Below are 20,139 nucleotides of genomic sequence, written 5' to 3' on the forward strand. Positions count from 1 at the left end.
CTATGTCTGTGAAGTATTTCACCATCCGTAGATTCTTCTTGTAGTAGAAAAGTTTATCTTTGGGTGCACGCGTGACTGAAAGGAGAAGCAGCGTGGCTTAGCGGAGAGAGCACAGCCCCGAGAGTCCAGAGGACGTAGATTCTAATCCCAGCCCTGCCACTCGTTTGCTGTGTGACCTTGGGTAATTCGCTTAACTTTTCTGCACCTCCGTTCACGCATCCGTAAAACGGGGATAAAGATAGTGAGCCTCATGCGGACATGGACTGTGTTCACGCTGATTATCCTGCATCTACCCCAGTGCACTGTACAGTGCCTGGCACCAAAAATAGACTTAAATATAATTTTATAGATATGTGTATGTGTGTGTATGCATAGATATAGATATATATATATGTATATTTATATCCACCCACACTCCTGATTGCATTATGCACATTCCATAGTAGGAGAAAGAGCTGCTCCCTTAAGTGAAAGCATTGCGAAGATCAGACGGATGCCAAGAGACGGGCTGGAAAACAGAGAGACACTCAGTAGAGGCAGATACGACGTCGAGGCAAGGATCTTTCTCTACGTGTAAGCAAAGCCAAAGGGTGGGTTGGTCTCGCGTAGACCTTCACAGCTACACACGCGGCGCGTAGACCGGATCTCATGGCCGGTAACGCCTTTTGCCAAAGAGAATGATGACATTCTATCAGTACCATTAATCAGGTGCTATTAGTGTGTGTGTGTGTGTGTGCGTAATAATTTGTACCTAGGAATGCTTATACACACCTAGACATATTGCATGGTGAATCTAAAATATCCTTGTAACCACTTTGGCTTATAGAGGAATGTAGAAAAAGAATTGTCCTTTTTTTCCTCCCAGTGAAAGGAAAATATCTCAAAATGCCGCCTCGGAGGTGCAAGGTGTGATTGAATGTTGAGTGAAAGCCTTCTTTAACTGTTCTGGGCAAAGAACATTTCCTTTCAAATCCGGTCAGTCAAAGAGTGTTTTACACCCACCAGCAATAGAACGGTGCTGTGAGTCTCAAAGGCAGTGTTGGCAAAATGAATTCAAAAGCCCCAGCCTACCCCTAACTATAAATTTATCAGTCAAAAACGCATTCGCCAGTTAAGTGAATTCATTGAATCATGCATCAACGAAAATGAATAGTAAATCTGAGACCAGGGCAATTTACCTCCGTGTAGTGAATGAGAAATGGATGTGAGGTGTGTGAGTTTCATTGTAATGTTCCCTTAATGAGACTCGCCTAGTGAGAAAGAGAAGGAGGGAGGGAGGGAAGGAGGGAGGGAGGAAAGAGGGAGAGAGGAGAGAAGAAAGGGAGAAAGAGAATGTCAAGAGAGAGGAAGATTGGCCGAGGATTGCGGCGGTGCTGTCAATGTTTACTTAAAACGTATTAAGCGAAAACATCCGCCCCAATTTGTCTCTTGAGTTTAAATGTCAGGGCTAAGGTTACAAGGTAAAACCGTGTTCCGTATTCTTCTGTATTCACTTAATATCCTCATAGGTGGATGAATTTGGAAAGTTCTCCTTTGATTGTCTGGGGAAAAAAAGATACAAAAATTGGAAACGTTCGGACGACTACTAAACGACTTCTGCCTTCACAGTCACCTGAGGAAACGGACCCAGCCCCCGTTGGAGTTTTCATCTCATTAATTCTTAACCTTTGCTCGGCTCACATGTAGATTTCTAAAGTAAGCCATGCCCTGATTGCTTCATTTAACTGGGCTCAGGCCGAGAACGTCTGCCCTGCCTGGGTTACGTCCCCCAGGCGGCTCGGCTGGACCGGCCCCGCGGAAGGAATTGATGAGACCCGCGTCCCGCAGTCGAATACAGAACCAAGACACAACATCCCCAGCCTCGCTCCCCTCGAGGGAGGCTTGTCCATTTCACAGGGAAATACACAGCCACTCCGCCTACCGGGAGGTTCGTTCGTTCGTTCGGTAGTGTTTATTGAGCGCTTACTATGTGCAGAGCACTGGACTAAGCGCTCGGAAGGGACAGATCGGTAACAGATCGGGAACGGAGGTCTGAAGTGGGGACGCACCACGCTGAGAGGCAGCACGGCTGGCCGGACGGAGCGCAGGCCCGAGAGTCAGAAGGACCTGGGTTCTAATCCCAGCCCTGCCGCATGTCTGCGGTGTGGCTGTGGGCAAGTCGCTTCACTTCTCTGGGCCTCAGTGACTTCATCTGTAAAATGGGGATTAAAAGTGGGAGCCCCATGGGGGGCAGGGACTTTGTCCAGACTGATTGATTTATATCTACCCCGGTGCTTAGAACAGTGCTTGGCAATAGTAAGCGCTTTACAACTAGAGAAGCAGAGAGGCAGCGTGGCTCAGTGGAAAGGGCCCGGGCTTGGGGGTCCGAGGTCATGGGTTCGAATCCCGCCTCTGCCACTTGGCAGCCGTGTGACTGTGGGCGAGTCACTTCACTTCTCTGGGCCTCAGTTCCCTCATCTGTAAAATGGGGATTAACAGTTGCCTCACGTGGGACAACCTGATGACCCTGTATCTACCCCGGCGCTTAGAACAGTGCTCTGCCCACAGTAAGCCCTTAACAAATACCGACGTTACTAATGACATTACAACTACCGTTATTATTATTAGAGGACGGCGCACAGGCCTGAGAGTCGGAAGGACCTGGGTTCTAATCCCTGCTTTGCCACATCTGCTTTGTGACCTTGGCCAAGTCACTTTGCGTTTCTGGGCCTCGGTTACCTATCTGTAAAATGGCGATCAAGAGTGCGAGCCCCATGTGGAACAAGGACCGTGTCCAACCGGATAAACCTGTACCTACCCCAGTGCTTAGAACAGTGCTTGGCACATAGTAAGCGCTGAAAAACTACTGTAATTATCATTATTAATAGTATTATCGGTTCAAACGGAATAGTGCTGAAGCGGATCTGTGCACAGGCCTGGGAGTCACAGGACCTGGGTGTGACCCTGGTCCCATCACTTGGCTTTACGGTGCCTCAGTTTCCACATGGCTTAGTGGAAAGAGCACAGGCTTCGGAGGCAGAGGACAGGGGTTCTAATCCCGGCTCTGCCACTTGTCTGCTGTGTGACCTTGGGCAAGCTGCTTAACTTCTCTACGCCTCAATTACCTCATCTGTAAAATGGGGATTAAAACTGTGAGCCCCACCTGGGGCAACCTGATTATACCTTGTAGCCACCCCAGCACTTAGAACTATGGGAGAAAACAATACAACAATGAACAGGCACGTTCCTCTAGACTGTAATCTCACTGTGGGCAGGGAACGTGCCCGCTCATTGCTATATTATATTCTCCAGTGTGCTTAGTAACGTGCTTTGCTCAATAAATATGATCGAGTGACTGAATGAATGAAGTCCGTGGAAGAGAAAACTCTATCGATGATAATGAAAACTCAACGGAATGGAACGGAATGGAATTCCATCGTCATCAAATGCCGTCGCGTCGTTTCCGATTCGTAGAAATTTTATGGCCATTTATTATCCATTTAAGTAAGCTTACTTAATCCAGTGGTCTGCACACAGTAAGCCCTCAATCAATGCCACTAATGACTGATTGATTAGCCCACTATCCTGGAATACTTGTAAATTGCTTGTGGGTAGGGAACGTGCTTACCAACGCTGTTATATTGTACTCTCCCGAGCGCTTAGGACAATATTGTGCACACAGTAAGCACTCAGTGAATACGATTGATTGATTGATTGATTGATCAGTCGGTGATCCCTGGAGGCAGAATTTTTTAAAAGGGTGAACTGGATGGGGGAGTCTTTCCTTTACCAAATCTCCTGCTTCTGTGCTATAGGAGGTCAGTCAGGTCAGCACTGACCAAGAGAAGAAGAGAAATATCGTGGCCTAATGGATAGAGCCCAAACCTGGGAGTCGGAAGGACCCGGGTTCTAATCCCAGCTCCCCCACTTGTCTGCTATGTGACCTTGGGTGAGTCAGTTCATTTCTCTGTGCCTCGGTTACCTGATCTGTAAATTGGGGATTAAGACTGTGAGCCCCGTGCAGGCGAGGGACTGTGTCCGACCTGATCAGCTTGTATCTACCCCAGCGCTTGGAACGGTGTTTGGCCCATAGGAAGCACTTAAAAAAATACCTTAGGTGCTTAGTACAATGCTGTGCACACAGTAAGTGCTTAATAAATATGATTGAAATGTCATAAAACAAAATAAATATAATAACGAATAAATAAGGAACCTCTCGTGGGGGCTGGAGATTCGTAGACTGCATCATTCCCCGGTTCATAGGGATAGAGTCTCTTCTATTGATTACCCCAGCAGGACCAGGAGGAAATGGATGTCTGTGTTTTCAGTCTTTAAATCTGTCCCTGAGCTCTCATAGGAAAACATGAAGCTGCCAATCCCTCACTCAGTCCTTTCCCGCAGTCTGGAACTCTCTCCCCACCCACCAAATCCATCAAATCACAGTTTTCCCCATCTTCTAAAACCTCCTAAAATCCCATTTCCCCCAAAAAGCCTTCCCTGACAGGTTCAGAATATTCCAGTCATGACAACACAACCTTTAGCCCATATGTATTTTAATCCTTTCCTCAGTTTGTATGAACACATACATCGTTATATGTTTATATGTTCATTTCTACATTACCTTTTTTCATCAGCGGTTTCCTCCCGATATATTTTTCCTCCTTCCTATATCCTTACTCTTTCTCCTCTTTCATGATCTGTAAGCTACTTTTGTCTGTCTTCTCCGTTCTCCTGTAAGCTCCTCAAATTCAGGTACCATACGCTTCGTTACAGCTGTATTTTCTCAACCGCTTAGTCCAGGGCTATTCACTAGAGGCTCTCGAAAACATCACTGACTTACTGACTGATTTTCCCGCTTTCCAACCAGACTATCTCCATTCATTTCATTCAAAAGTCTTTATTGAGCGCTTACTATGTGCAGAGCACTGTACTAAGCGCTTGGGATGCATAAATCGGTAACAGATAGAGACAGTCCCTGCCCTTTGACGGGCCTGCAGTCGAAGCATCTTGGACCTGGCATATGGATCGACCAGGCAATCAATCAACCAGTGGTACTTAGTGAGCACTTATTGTGTGCGGAGAACTGGACTAAGCGCTCGGGAAAGTACAACGCAGCGGAGTCGGTAGATTTCATCCCTCCCCACAAGGAGCTTACGGTCTACAGGATCAACCCCATTTTCAGATGCTCCCTTGAGACCCCGAGAATGGAAGGAAGTCTCAGTAATTAAGAGAAAACTGAGGAAGATGGAAATCTCCAGGCCAGGATTCAGCTCTTCAAAGGCCAAGATTTAATCTCCAGCAGGAAGGTTCTTAGTAGAGCTGTCAGCTGAAAATTATGCCCATCCCTGTCCTGATCCTACTTTTGCGCTGCTCCTGACAAGGCCCCTCCCCTGCTGATGGCAGAGCGAGGACAGGCATATTTTAAAGTGACAGGTCTAATTTCCAACCCCAGCCTGAGTGTTGGAAAGCTAAATCATCCCAAGGAATGGAGAAAATCACAGAGAGGTTTCAGACATTGGCCCATCCTTCTCCATAAGCTCTCCCCTGGCCCCCTCCTACCTACCCCCGCCCCTGCCAAAACTACAACAGAGAGACAAGGGGCATTTTAGCGCGGAGCTAAGGGACAGGGATGTTGCCAAATTGTACTCACACGCACAGTAAGCACACAGTAAATACGACTGAGTGAAGGAACGAATGAATGGACTCGTCCCTCTGAACCAGAGTCTGGGAGAAGAGCGGGCCTTGGGCGAGAAGCAGCGTGGCGTGGTGGAGAGAGCACGGCTTGGGGGCCAGCAGACCTGCGTTCAGATCCCAACTCTGCCACTGACTCACCTGCTGTGTGACCTTGGGCCAGTCACCTAACTTCTCTGTGCCTCCGTTGCTTCATCGGCAAAAGGGGGATTTAATATCTGCTCGACCACTTACTTAGACTGTGGGCTCCATAATTATATAAGGCCTGTGTCTGATCTGATTCTACTGTATCTACCCCAGTGTTTAGGAGGATGCATGGCACATAGACAACATTTAACAAATACCATAATCATCGTTGTTATTAGTATCAATATTATACTAATATATTATACTAAGATCCACAGATAGAAAATAGGATTTAGTGACTTTGTCCTTCTAATCCGATCATCCCTTCTCCTTCCCATGTCCATGTCATTTAAGAACCAGCTGGGTTCACCTAAAGGAAAAGACTGGAAACACGGACATGTCTTAGACAGGAATCTCATTATGGACAGTGAATGTGCCTGCTTATTCTATTGTTTTCTACTCTTCCAAACAGTAGAATTCTCTGCACATAAGCATTCAATAAATGCCATTGATTGATTGATTGATTGATTGATTGATTGAGCACTCCTCTCTAACATGGCCTAGGAAAAAAGCATCAACCTATGAGTCAGAAAACCTGAGTTCTAGTCCTGTATCTTGCCACTTGTCTTCTGATTGACCTTGGACAAGTCATTTCACTTCTCTGTGCCTCATTTACCTCATCTGTAAAATGGGGATTGGGACAGGGACTGACCAACCCGATTATGCGGGATAGGGACTGTGTCCAACCCGATTATCTTGTATCTACCCTGAGCTTAGTGGAGTTCCAAGCCCATAGTATGTGCTTAACAAATAGACGGTTATTATTATTGTTATTATCATTATTATTATTAAATGTGATTTTTCCAACTGCATCCCCCAATTTATTTTGTTAACGAGGTGTACATCCCCTTGATTCTATTCATTGCTATTGTTGTTGTCTGTCCGTCTCCCCCGACTAGACTGTAAGCCCGTCAGTGAGCAGGCCTTGTCTCTATCTGTTGCCGAATTGTACATTCCAAGCGCTTAATACAGTGCTCTGCACATAGTAAGCGCTCAATACATACTATTGAATGAATAAATGAATGAATAAGGGGTGTCCTAGGCTCAGTTGGGCATACCTTCTTTTCCTCCCTTAGTAGGGCAGAGGAGGAGCAGGAAGCAGTGGCTTAGTGGAAAGAGCCTGGGCCTGGGAGTCAGAGGAAGTGGGTTCTAATCCCGGCTCAACCATTTGTCTGCTGTGTGACCTTGGGCAAGTCACTTAACCTCTCTGTGCCTCAGTTACCTCATTTGTAAAACAGATATTAAGACTGTGAGGCACACGTGGGACGACCTTATGGTATTTATTTAGTGATTACTATGTGTCAGATGTTGTACTGGGCTCTGGGATAGGTACAAGCCAATCGATTTGGTCACAGTCTACGTCCCACAGGGAGCTCACGGTCTTAATCCCCTTTTCCAGATGAGGTAACTGAGGCACAGAGAAGTAAGCGACTTGTCCAAGATGACAAAAAAGCAGACAAAAAGCAGAGCTGGGATTAGAATCCAAGTCCTTCTGACTTCCAGGACTGTGCTTTATCCGCTAGGCCATGATGCTACCCTATTCCCCATTCATCCACCAAACCTCATTATTTTTCAAAGTTTAAAAACAACGTGGGAGTGGTAATCACATTAATTGAGTTCCCACAGGGTGCGATACCCTGTACAGCAGATGCCCACGACATGACCTCTGCCTCCAAGGAGCTTATACTTCATTAGGGAAGACGTACTTCACAGTGACCTTCTCAGATATCTGGGACAGAGCGTGGGTTCTCGTGGAAGAAAATTCAAATCAAAATCAATTTGCAAAAGTTAAGAAAAAATAATGAACCCAGTCCTTCTCCCTAAGCTCAGCTGCCAATGAGGGCAACCATCAGACTGTGCATTGTCCATTTTTCCAGTGGCCCTAAATGGTCAAGAAGACAAGAGAAGAAATGTGTGCGCTTTCCACTATTTAGTCATTTGTAAACAATAGATTACGTGATGTCAACCTAAAATAAAACAGAGAATGGTTTCCCTTGGGCACCTAGATTGAGTAACTCTATAAATACACACAGACACACAGCAGACAGGCCTTTAAACTTTACATGTAAGTGCTCCAGGATGCACTAATCTTGGAAGTGCATTAGCATCACGCATGACTTCATTTAAATGGCACAAAACCATCAAAACACTGCACACGGGTCAGAGGAGACGGCATAAAAGGTTCTTGGGACTGTGGAAACTGGAGTCAGAAACTTTCTCCCGAACCGCCCCGGGCTCCTCCATCCTCACCTTCCCTCCCCTCTCACCATTCCCTCTGGTTTGGTGGTGTCAGTCCTGTTCTCCAGCACTTTCGCCATTTATCCTTCTACGATTTGTGCAACAGAGTTCCCATCGTGTCCCTGGGCTACTTCACCACCTAAAAGTCCTGCCTCTTGGGAGATATTTATGGTGCTCGGCCTATAGCTTTCTTTACATCTCGCGCACTTGATTCACCAGTAGGTACGATACGTCAGCATGCTTAGCTCAGATGGACAAATTTTTTTCTGGGTCCTTGCGAAAACAAAGCAACCCGATAATCACACCGCCTGGTGATTTATGGCTTGGGTCTTGATGAAGTCAATGAACTAATCACTTGAGCAGGAATGGAATACTCTGCTCTGGGTGATTCTTTCAGAACAAGCTCAGATTTGTCCTGTGGCATTAGACTTCTTGTCACATATCAAGAAGAGCACCCCATGCAATAATACATCAAAACTGATCGAAAATTCGGTGTAAATAAATGAGTCGATACACGGCTGAGGAGACTTAATCCTCATTCCCTCCTGCTTTTTAAGAGGATTATTATAATTCACTTAGGCAATGCTGTTCTGTGAGTTGTGAACTTCTACATCATTTATGGGATGAAGAGTATATCTGATGCAACCTATGGGTTCTTCTGACAGGGAACATGGTTAATTATGTCATTAATCCTCATATCAACCGTAAAAACGCAGCCACCAATGAAACCGGAAGGGAAATATCCCTTGGGAACGAGCTATATCTCCTTCTGTTTGCAACGGGAGCCCGGAACGACCCAAGGAGCCTATCTATTAAGCGGGGTAGGAGGAAAGACTGAATAGTCAATTTCCACTCTGTGGTTTATTGTGCTGGAAATAAACATTTCTACTAGAGTTCCTGGGAGAAACTAACTGTCACAGGTGAGTAATCTCGGTGAATACAAGCTTAGATGAGTGGATAGTCTTGTTTCATTGAAGAAAGCAATTAGCTTCCAGCATTCTGGCGAGTGGAAAACAATTTCACAGATTAGCAGAGCCGAGAGCTACTGTTTGGTGATGCCTGCAAGTGGAACGGAGCACCTTCCCCTCGCTCCAGGGCCGCCGTCATCCGTGGCATCGGCGGTTCACGATCTGTCGTTTCTCCGACAGTCTTTTACAGACAAGAGTCCGTGACCTCATTTGGGCGAGTCCACTTGGAATGGTTTTGAATGCTGTGAGCGTTTGGGAAAAAGGAAAGTATTCCTTAGGGTGTTGCTCAAGGAACCGGGGTGTGTTTGGTGGAGGGGAAAAGCGAACAGTTGGTTTCCTTAAGATTTTAGTTACTGACTCGAACAGCATCGGATTATGGCCAGTTTTGGCCATGGTCAACTATGGTCGGTTTTACAGTCTCTAGACTGTAATCTCATTGTAGGCAGGGAACGCGTCTGCTGATTGGCCATCTTATTTATTGAGCACTTAATGCGTGCAGAGCACTGTACTAAGCACTTGGGAGACGACAATACAATAATGATGGGAGAACAAGGAATAAAACGTTACCTAATGAGTGGCCCCTAATCTTAGGGACGTTGTGAGAAAAGTTAGAGCTGTTAGAACATTGTCTCTCCTTATGGCTGTATTGTACTTTCCAAGCACTTAGTACAGTGCTACGCACACAGTAAGCGCTCAATAAATACGATTAATTGAATGAGCAGACAATCCCCTCCCCCGACGAGCTAACAGTCTAGACTAGTAAAGCTAATTCTGCCGTACTGTGCCAAGAGCTTAGTATGGTGAGAACCGTTTGCATTCAGTTGGAGGGTTCACCCCTAATTTGCTTTGTTTTCCGGGTTTTTTAAATGGTATTTTTTAAGGCACTGTTCTAAGCACTGGGGTAGATACAAGCTAATCAGGTTGGATGCAGACCCTGTCCTACATGGGGTTCACAGTCTTAATCCCCATTTTACAGATGAGGTAGCTGAGGCCCAGATAAGTTAAGCCACTTTCCCAAGGTCACAGAAGACAAGTGGCAGAGTCGGGATTAGAACCCAGGTCTTCTGCCTCACAAGCTCACACTCTTTCCCCTAGACCACGCTTCAAGCTTACCACTAAAAGCTGGCCCTCCAATGGATGAAAGCATCACCAACTGCAAGACAGTGAATATCATCCTTGGCCTCCTTCCACAAGAGTTGAAGACATATCCATCTCATTTATTGGTCAGTTTGGGGTAAAATTTACAGTTTCAGTGACCTTTTCCAATGGGTAGTCCCTACTTCTCTCTCAGGGTCGCACCTGGAGAGTTTTCAGTCCTCTACCAGTCTCGACTACAGGAGGGAGAGTCAAGCAGAGGCCCATCCATTTCATTTCTAGCTTGGCCAGTGGCTGGCGAGTGGAAGGCCATCTGCTACAGGTCAAAAGTCCGCCGTGCCGGGCAGCAGGAGCGCGGGGGAGAGTCGAGGGCGGAGACTCCTTTACTGCACGGAAGGAGGCAAATGGTAAACCGCTTTTATATTTTTACAAAGAAAACTCTATGGAAAGCCTTCCAGAACAACTGCAGATGTAAGCGGGGCTTTCTGGGAGAGATGTGTCCATCGCGTCACTACGGGTCGGACACGACTCGACAGCGTAGGACAAGAAGTTATCTACTAGGGTGCTAGCCACATCTCTGGTGGGAAAGTTCTATTTTTCAAAAGTGCAAAATCAACCTACCAGCCGGTCATATTTATCGAGCACTTACTGGGTACGGGGGCTGTACTAAGCTCTTGGGAGAGTACAACACAATACTATCGATGGAAACATTCCCTCCCCACACCGAGCTTACAATCTAGAGAGGGAAACCCGTTAATACAAAGAATGGAGATGTAGCTAAGTGACGCGAGGCTGGGGGAGGGTGGGTGGTGAATAAAGACACCGAGTCAGGGCAAAGCAGAAGGGAGAGGGAAATGAGGAAATGAGGGCTTAGTCAGGGAAGGCCTCTTGGGGGAGAGCTCCGGGGGACGTGGCTTAAATAAATGTTACGCAAAAGCAAATGTTCTGTGAGAATCACTTTGGACCCAGATGCCCGGGATCCTAGAAACCTGAATCAGTGACCTCAGACTGAAAACCTCAAGTGGGACAGGGATTCTATCTGAACTGACCTGCCCCGGATGTTACAAGAGTGCTTCTGTACCCAGGAAACAATAAGAATCGTTACTAGAGTTGTATTATCGTTGTTCCTATCTGGATGCCATACTTCCATTTATTTTCTTTCTCTGGATCTTCATCAAATTCCCCACTTGTTTTTTGAAAATGTAGTAACAGCATAAAGCATTAATGAGAGGAAGAATGATTTCTCAATTCTTATACAATTACCATGAAAATGCAGGACCATTATGTCAATGACAGCACTACATTGTCGGTTAATATTAGCTTGCGGTTGACTACGGCCCCCAGGTCTTTTTCTACTCTGTCTTGCCTTACAAGTGGTGTTTTCCTTTTACTACTAATCTTTTGCTTGTGTTCTCTTGTGTTCAGTTCTGGTTTTGAACTCTTCTAAAAAAAAAATCATTGTTCTAACCAGGCAGGCCATGGAATTCTATCCCCATCTTCTGAGATCTTTGCAATTCTGTTTAATCTCATCACCTGCCAACTTTTTTTGCCAGCTGGCCCAACTCCGTATCCTCTGGAACTGCATTAGGGATACCATCTTCTCTGCCGTACTTCTCAATCCCCACTTGCTCTTGACTAGGCAGAGAAGCGGTATGGTGCAGCGGAGAGAGCACGGGGCCTGGGAGGCAGAAGGACATGGGTTCTAATCCTGGCTCCACCATTTACCTGCTGTGTGACCTCGGGCAAATCACTTCACCTGAGAAGCGGCGCGGCTCGGTGGAAAGAGCCCAGGCTTGGAAGTCAGAGGTTATGGGTTCGAATCCCGGCTCCGCCCCTTGTCAGCCGTGTGACTGCGGGCAAGTCACTTCACTTCTCTGGGCCCCAGTGACCTCATCTGTAAAATGGGGATTAAAACTGTGAGCCTCACGTGGGACAATCTGATGACCCTGTATCTACCCCAGCACTTAGAACAGTGCTCTGCACACAGTAAGCGCTTAACAAATACCAACATTATTCACTTCTTGGTGCCTCCATTCCCTCATCTGTAAAGTGGGGATTGAGACTGTGGGTCCCACGTGGGACAGGGACCGTGTCCAACTTGATCTGCTTGCATCCGTCCCAGCGCTTAACAACCGCCTGGGACATGTAAGCCTTTAACGGCTCCCAGGTACTTAGCACGGTGCTTTGCACACAGTGAGTGCTCAATAAATTCAATTGAATGAATGAAAAGACTCCTGACGATGCAGTCCACAGGCTCCTGGGCCCCCAGCTACACTGATTCTGCGACCTGTTCTAGCAGAGATCTCCCAGCACCCAGGAGAATCACCAGGAGGAGGCAGGCACCCCCGACAAACCCTCCCCACTCCGCCGCCTCCTAGTTCACGGTGGCCAAAATGGCTCTGAACAGAAATCAGTTTCCTCAAGGTGGAGAGAGAAGGTACCTCTCTTGAAATGACAACTTGATTTAAATCAGTCATTCACGCAAATGCAGAGCCTTGAACATGTCACCGAATCCCCCCCGAGAAGTAAAGGGCCTTGTGATGGATGAGAGAGCAAGATCTAATTGGTGTTTTAATAAATACATTCTGACTTGGTAATCTAGCTAGATTTATCAGGAGAAAATGCCCTGTCTAAATCAAATTACCAGTGTATAGTTTAAAAACAATGACTAATGCCTCATAAGTAATTGGCCGTTGCACTGTTGCTGGCAGCAGGAAGGCATACAGGAGATTTATCGATATTTGGTATTGAGCATCTTGGAACCAAAAGTAAGCAAACAGGGCGGTGGGGTGGGCTGTCAGAGTCAACTCAAACCACCACGGACGACTCCAGATCACACTGACCATCTGCGTGGAATATTTCTCCCTCACTGGCCTGCCTCAAGAGTTGTCGACATCAACTCCCAGTACCTCAGCGGCATGATTTCCCCTCATTTCACCCTGGTTAACGTGCAATTACTGGTCTGACAGCCTTTCGCCCCTCCTCTATTTTCCCTCCATTCTTGCAGAAAAGCTACACTGAGGTCTTCTCTTAAGGGGATTTACACTGTGTTTTGGCTAGAAACCCATTAAAGCGCTTAGAACGGTGCTCAGAGCTTAGAACGGTGCTTGGCACGTAGTAAGCACTAAACAAATAGCATTATTATTGGCTCAGTGGAAAGAGCACGGGCTTCGGAGTCAGAGGTCATGGGTTCGAATCCCGGATCTGCCACTTGTCAGCTGGGTGACTGTGGGCAAGTCACTTAACTTCTCTGTGCCTCAGTTACCTCATCTGGAAAATGGAGAATAAAACCTGATCACCCCGTATGTACCCCGGCGCTTAGAACAGTGCTCTGCACATAGCAAGAGCTTAACAAATAGCAACATCATTATTATTATTATTATTAAAGATCAGCTAAGGAGCCCCACCGTGTCAGGATGATTTTTTTTGTCATTATTTTATGGTATTTGTTGAGCACTTAGTATTTATCAAGCACTGTTCTAAGTATTGGGGAAGATACAAGTTAATCAGATCAGACACAGTCCCTGTTCCATATGGAGCTCACAGTCTAACGACTAGGGAAAACAAGTTTTTGAATCCTCTTTTTACATAGGAGAAAAGTGAGGTACAGAGAAGTTAAGGGATTTGCCTAAGGACACACAGCAGGCATCCATTTGAATGACTATATTCTGAATGAGAATGACCTAAGGATCAATCTGCTATGCAAAGGTCCTGGGGATCCCCCTCTGAGGGTTCCCTGTCTGCTCCAACCTGCTTCTTGAAAAACAATGTCTCCAGCATCCTGGAGGAAGTTAAAAGTGAGGGGAGGGGTGGAGGGGGGGGAGAAGCAGGAATAGAGACCTCCCACCACCTGGTTAGGTCATACCACTGACCCCTTCGACGCTCCCCGACATTTCTATAAACTCGCCGCTTATTTGTTGTCTATTGATTTAGTCATTTACTTGTCTAGTTTTGTTTTAATCGTCTCTATCTGTGCTCTTATTCTTGTACCTTAATGTACGTGTATGCATACGTGTTGTATGCGATCTGTGTCCTGCCTTTCTCATTAGAAAAGACAATGCCTTTTTTATGGTATTAATGATGATGGTCTTTGTTAAGCACTTACTCTGTGCCAAGCCCTGTTCTAAGCGCTGGGGTAGATACAAGTTTATCCGGTTGTCCCACGTGGGGCTCCCAGTCTTAACCCCCATTTTACAGATGAGGTAAGCGAGGCACAGAGAAGTGACTTGCCCAAAGTCACATAGCAGACAAGTGGCGGAGCCGGGGTTAGAACCCACGACCTCTGACTCCCAAGCCCGGGCTCTTTCCACTGAGCCACGCTGGTGCCGGGATACGTACAAGCTGATCGGGTTGGACAAAGTCCCCGTCCCACGTGGGACTCACAGTCTTTCTCCCCATTTTACAGATGAGGGAACTGAGGCACAGAGTACTGAAGTGAGTCGCCAAGGTTAGAGAAGCAGCGTGGCGCAGTGGAAAGAGCACGGGCTTTGGAGTCAGGGCTCATGAGTTCGAATCCCAGCTCTGCCACTTGTCAGCTGTGTGACTGTGGGCAAGTCACTTAACTTCTCTGTGCCTCAGTTCCCTCATCTGTAAAATGGGGATTAAGTGTGAGCCCCACGTGGGACAACCTGATTCCCCTGTGTTTACCCCAGCGCTTAGAACAGTGCTCGGCACATAGTAAGCGCTTAACAAATACCAACATTATTATTATTATTATTAAGGTCACACAGGCGACAAGGGGCAGAGCCGGAATCGGAACCCAGGCCCTTCTGACTCCCAGGCCTGTGCTCTATCCACTAGGCCACGCCGGTTCCTTTCGCACTGTGCTCCTATTGTATGTTCCCAACCACTTAGAAAAGAGTGACAGGGACCAACCTGAACACCTTGTATCTAACCCAGTGTTTAGTACGGTGCTTTGAACCTCATAAGCACTTGATAATAATAATAATGTTGGTATTTAATAATGATTAATAATAATTGTTGCCATTTGTTAAGCGCTTACTATGTGCCGAGCACTGTCCTAAGCGCTGGGGGAGACACAGGGGAAAGCGCTTACTACGTGCAGAGAACTGTTCTAAGCGCTGGGGGAGATACAAGGTAATCAGGTTGCCCCACGTGAGGCTCACAGTCTTCATCCCCAGTTTACAGATGAGGTAACTGAGGCACAGAGAAGTGAAGTGACTGGCCCACAGTCACACAGCTAAGTGGCAGAGCCGGGATTCGAACCCATGACCCCCGACTCCCAAGCCCGGGATCTTTCCACTGATCCACGCTGCTTATCTACATGTCCTATTATTACTAGAGGGCAAACCCGAGGAGGTGGAGACGAGAGTGTAACACCACCCTCCTCCATCCTGTGGCAGGGATGCTCTGGACCCCCCAAAAATCCTTTGTAAACCACTCTGAAAAATGCTGAAGCGGTTCTCCGATAGAGATCCTACTCTTTAAGAATCACCTTGGCCTAGTGGAAAGAACATGGACCTGGAAGTCAGAGGACCTGGGTTCTAATCCCGCCTCCTCCACTGACCTGCTGTGGGACCTTAGGCCAGTCGCTTCCCTTCTCTGACCTCCGTTTCCTCATCTGTAAAATGGGGATTCAATACCAATTCTCCCTCCTACTGTCACACCGCGTGTGAGCTCCATCTTGACAAGGATTCTGTCAGAACTGATCAACTCCTATCTACCCCAGGGCTTCGAACAGTGCTTGACACATAGTCAGGGCTTAACAAATGCAAGATTACTACTACTCAGTGGAAAGAGCCTGGGCTTCGGAGTCGGAGGTCATGGGTTCGACTCCCGGCTCTGCCACCTGTCAGCTGTGTGACTCTGGGCAAGTCACTTCACTTCTCTGTGCCTCAGTTACCTCATCTGTCAAATGGGGGTTAACTGTGAGCCCCACGTGGGACAACCTGATTCCCCTGTGTCTACCCCAGCGCTTAGAACAGTGCCCTGCACACAGTAAGCGCTTAACACATACCAACACTATTATTATTACTACTACTAATAATATTTGGCGAATCCCTGACATATTTGTGGCCATGAGGCTGGCTGAACGGCCCAAATCCACACTCCCCCGAATCCGGTTTTTCTTTCAAAATTTGTGGAGTGAAAACTTGGCAGTCCGCCTTGGTCTGAGCGGGGACTGGCAGGGAACTTTCCTAGCCCGGTTTGGATTCGGTGCTCGCTCCCGGGCGGGCGACGGGGCCGTGGGCACGGCTTCGGCGTTCGCTGAGAATTTCAGGTTTCGGGATTTAAAATGTCCTGGAGCCCCTAAAGAAGAGTTGTTGTCGAGATGGGCGTAGCGAAAACTAGGCAGTCCAGTTCGATCCGGGCAGGGAACGACCACAGTTCCAATTCAGAGTTCGCTTCTGACGTGGCCAAGCGGCCTCAGTTGCCCTTTAGCAGGGTGCAGACTTCTTGTACACTTACCCACCCAAGTACTTAGTCCAGTCTATGCAGTGGCTGCTTATTAATTGCTATTAATAGCTATTAATTGCTTAGTAATATTATGTGAATACTGCTACTGATGCTGCTCCTCCTCCTGCTACTACTGATGCTAAGACCTCTGCTATCACTACTAATAATTTGGTATTTGCTAAGCGCTTACTATGTGCCATGCACTGTTCGAACCGCTGGGTAGATACCAGGTAATCGGGTGAGAGACTTGGGACTTTTAATCCCCGTTCTCCAGATGAGGTAACTTGAGGCCCAGGGAAGTGAAGTGACTCGCCCAAAGTCACACAGCTGATAAGTGGCGGGGTCGGGATCAGAACCCACCATCTCTGACTCCCAAACCCGGGATCTTGCCGTTGAACCACGCTGCTTCTCTACGGTTATTCACGCCACTTCTATGGTTAATACTACCGATTCTAGACTGCGAACCCATCGTTGGGTGGGGAATGGCTCTATCCGTCGCCGAACTCTACTTTCCAAGCGCTTAGTACGGTGCTCTGCACCCCATAAGCGTTCAATAAATACGATCGAATGAATGAATACTTCTCCTTCCGCTAATATTAATGCTGCTTTACGGCTACTATTATTCTTGTGATCACTACCGTTCTTACTCTCAACACCTTCACCTGATCACATTTCTTTCATCACTAACCCTAAATGGCTGCAGTAAGGGCATCCCGAGGCGACTCTGACACTGTCTCCCGGCATTTATAAACCTGCCGGGAGCAGAACTCTGAACTAAGTTAGGAATGCACGACAGAAGCAAAACACACATTTTCTGCCCTCAAGAGTCTAATCGACTACAGGATAATCAACAGGCTCCTCTTTGTCACGCAACCCACGTATTCAATCCGTCTCCAAATCCCGTCGGTCCCGCCTTCACGTCGTCGCTAAAATCCGCCCTTTCCTCTCCATCCCAACTGCCATCACGTTGATACAATCCCTCATCCTCTCCCGCCTGGATTACCGCATCGGCCTCCTTGCTGACCTCCCGGCCACCTGTCTCTCCCCACTCCAGGCCATACTTCGCTCTGCTGCCCGGATCATTTTTCTACAGAAACGTTCAGGACATGTCACCCTGCTTCTCAGAACCCTCCAGCGGATGCCCTTCCACCTCCATATCAAACAAAAACTCCTCCCCATTGGCTTTAAAGCACTCCATCACCTCCCCCCTCCTAACTCACCTCATTTCTCTCCTTCTACAACCCTGCCCTCCCACCTCGGTCCCTTAGCGTTAACCTTCTCACTGTTCCTCGGTCTCACCTATCTCGCTGCCGACTCCTAGCCCGCGTCCCGCCGCCGATCTGGAGTTCCTTCCCTCCTCCAATCTGTTCGACGATTACCCTCCCCCTGTTCAGAGCCCTGTGGAGGGCACGTCTGCTCCAAAGGCATTCCCAGACTAAGCCCCACGTTTCCTCATCTTCTACTGAGAAGCAGCTTGGCTCAGTGGAAAGAGGGAGTCAGAGGTCATGGGTTCGAATCCCGGCTCCGCCGCTTGTCAGCTGTGTGACTTTGGGCAAGTCACTTCACTTCTCTGTGCCTCAGTTACCTCATCTGTAAAATGGGGATTAAGACTGTGAGCCCCACTTGGGATAACCTGATCACCTTGTACCCTTCCCAGAGCTTAGAACAGTGCTTTGCACATAGTAAGCGCTTAACAAATGCCATCATTATTATTATTACTCCCTTCTGCGTCACCTTGCTCTGCTCTCCTCGCTCTTTCCCTCTCCCAGCCCCACAAGCACTTATGTCCGTATCTCTAATTTCATTTATTTCATTGATGTCTGTCTCCCCGCCTCTAGACCGTAAGCTTGTTGTGGGCAGGGAATGTCACTGTCTATTGTTGTGCTGTACTTCCCCAAGTGCTTAGTACAGTGCTCTGCACACAGTAAGTGCTCAATAAATACGTTTGAATGAATGAATGACCCAATCTGCGATACATTACCCATCATTCAAAGGTTGTCCCTCACAAATGCTTGATTCATAATGATGATTTTATTTGTTTGCTTGAGAAATATCTGCTTCTGGGCAAATAAATGTCTTAAATGTACTGATGGAGTTGACCATGCCCGCTTCTCCGCACCACTGCTTAAATTCTTTGGCTTCTGAAATTTGTCTTCGAATCTGAAGGTAGACACACAGCTATTGCAAACACCATTCTTCTGCTCTTTGGTCAAAAGGTTTAGGTGACTTAGAATTCATCGGGTATGGCAGCTGATATTTGTTGTCAGCGTTTCTGAATACTTAGCCCTACTATGGTCTGTGCAGAAGATGGTGGTTTTGCGGGTTTTCATCAGTACCCTGTCTTTGTGAAGAGTGGCAACCACACTCAAACGTGCTTGGGTGACTTTACTTGGAAATAGTGCCTGGAAGCAGATGGGACAACTGAGGCGAGGCGTGAAGGGGTAAGCATCACTTGGTGGGATTGTTCGTTCAGTGTGACATGTTTTATTTTTCACAAAAATCTGGGAACGTCATTACTTTATATGCTGACCCCGTGATGATCAGAAAATCTGAATGCGTGATTCTTTGCGGGCTGAAATAATGACAAAGCCTCACGGAGAGTCGCAGATATAAATGTGTGGGTATTCATATTTGTGTGTATGTGTATTGTATATATGTACATACAATACACATACACACACATATATAAATGAATACAATTGTCCCAAACTTGGGGAAAATCATAAGAATCGGCACGGGTAAGCACTTACTATGTCCCAAGCACCGTACTGAGAGCTGGGGAAGATACAAGATAATCGGATTGGTCACAGCCCCTGTCCCACGTGGGGCATACAGTCTAAATGGGAGGGAATAGGATTTAATCTCCATTTTACAGATTTTACATTTTACAGGAAACTGAGACACAGATAACTTAGCTGACTTGCCCAAGTTCACCAGCAGACACATGGCAGAGCTGGGATTAGAACAGAGATCCTCGGATTCCCAGGCCTGGGTTTTTTACACTAGGCTATGTTGCCTCCCCTCTCGACGTCTGCTGAAACAGAATCAGTTGATATTCAATTTGACTTTTCCCCAGTTTTTTGTTTGTTTGTTTGTTAATGGTATTTGTTAAGGGCTTATCGGTGTCAGGCAATGTACTAACCATAGGGAAGGTACAAGTTAATCAAGTTGGACACTGTCCATGACCCACATGGGGCTCACGGTCTTAATCCCCATTTTACAGATGAAGGAACTGAGCCACAGAGCAGTTAAGTCACTCATCCAAGGTCACACAGCAGAGAACTGGTGGAGCTAGGATTAGAACCCAGATCCTTCTGACGCCCAGGCCCGTGCTTTTTCCACTAGACGATGCTGCTTCTCAGTTTTCCCCGAAACAATCTATATTTTCACATTTTGGGTAGATCTTATTAAAAAATTGAGGGAAAGTTCTCTCCCAATGGCTTCCCGATATTCTTATATATATTGTTGCCTACATCTCTGATGATGTTTTCTGTTTTTATTGATTCAGGGTTCAGATTGCCCATTGCCAACCTTCCTCTACTCCCTTATCCCCAAACTGTGAGCC

General features: G+C 47.0%; 1 protein-coding gene and 1 non-coding gene across 3 annotated transcripts in view; one reads left to right on the forward strand and one right to left on the reverse strand.

Annotated features, from left to right (window-relative positions):
* Positions 1-20,139, reverse strand: part of KCTD16 (potassium channel tetramerization domain containing 16) — a 243,815-nt gene that overhangs the window by 28,905 nt on the left and 194,771 nt on the right. The gene's annotated exons all lie outside the window — the stretch shown is intronic.
* Positions 10,344-10,481, forward strand: LOC114807069. Its single transcript, XR_003755122.1, has one exon. It is a non-coding gene; the product is annotated as a small nucleolar RNA SNORA7 (small nucleolar RNA).

This window comes from Ornithorhynchus anatinus, chromosome X1 (assembly GCF_004115215.2).
Source record: "Ornithorhynchus anatinus isolate Pmale09 chromosome X1, mOrnAna1.pri.v4, whole genome shotgun sequence".
NCBI classification, from domain to species: domain Eukaryota; kingdom Metazoa; phylum Chordata; class Mammalia; order Monotremata; family Ornithorhynchidae; genus Ornithorhynchus; species Ornithorhynchus anatinus.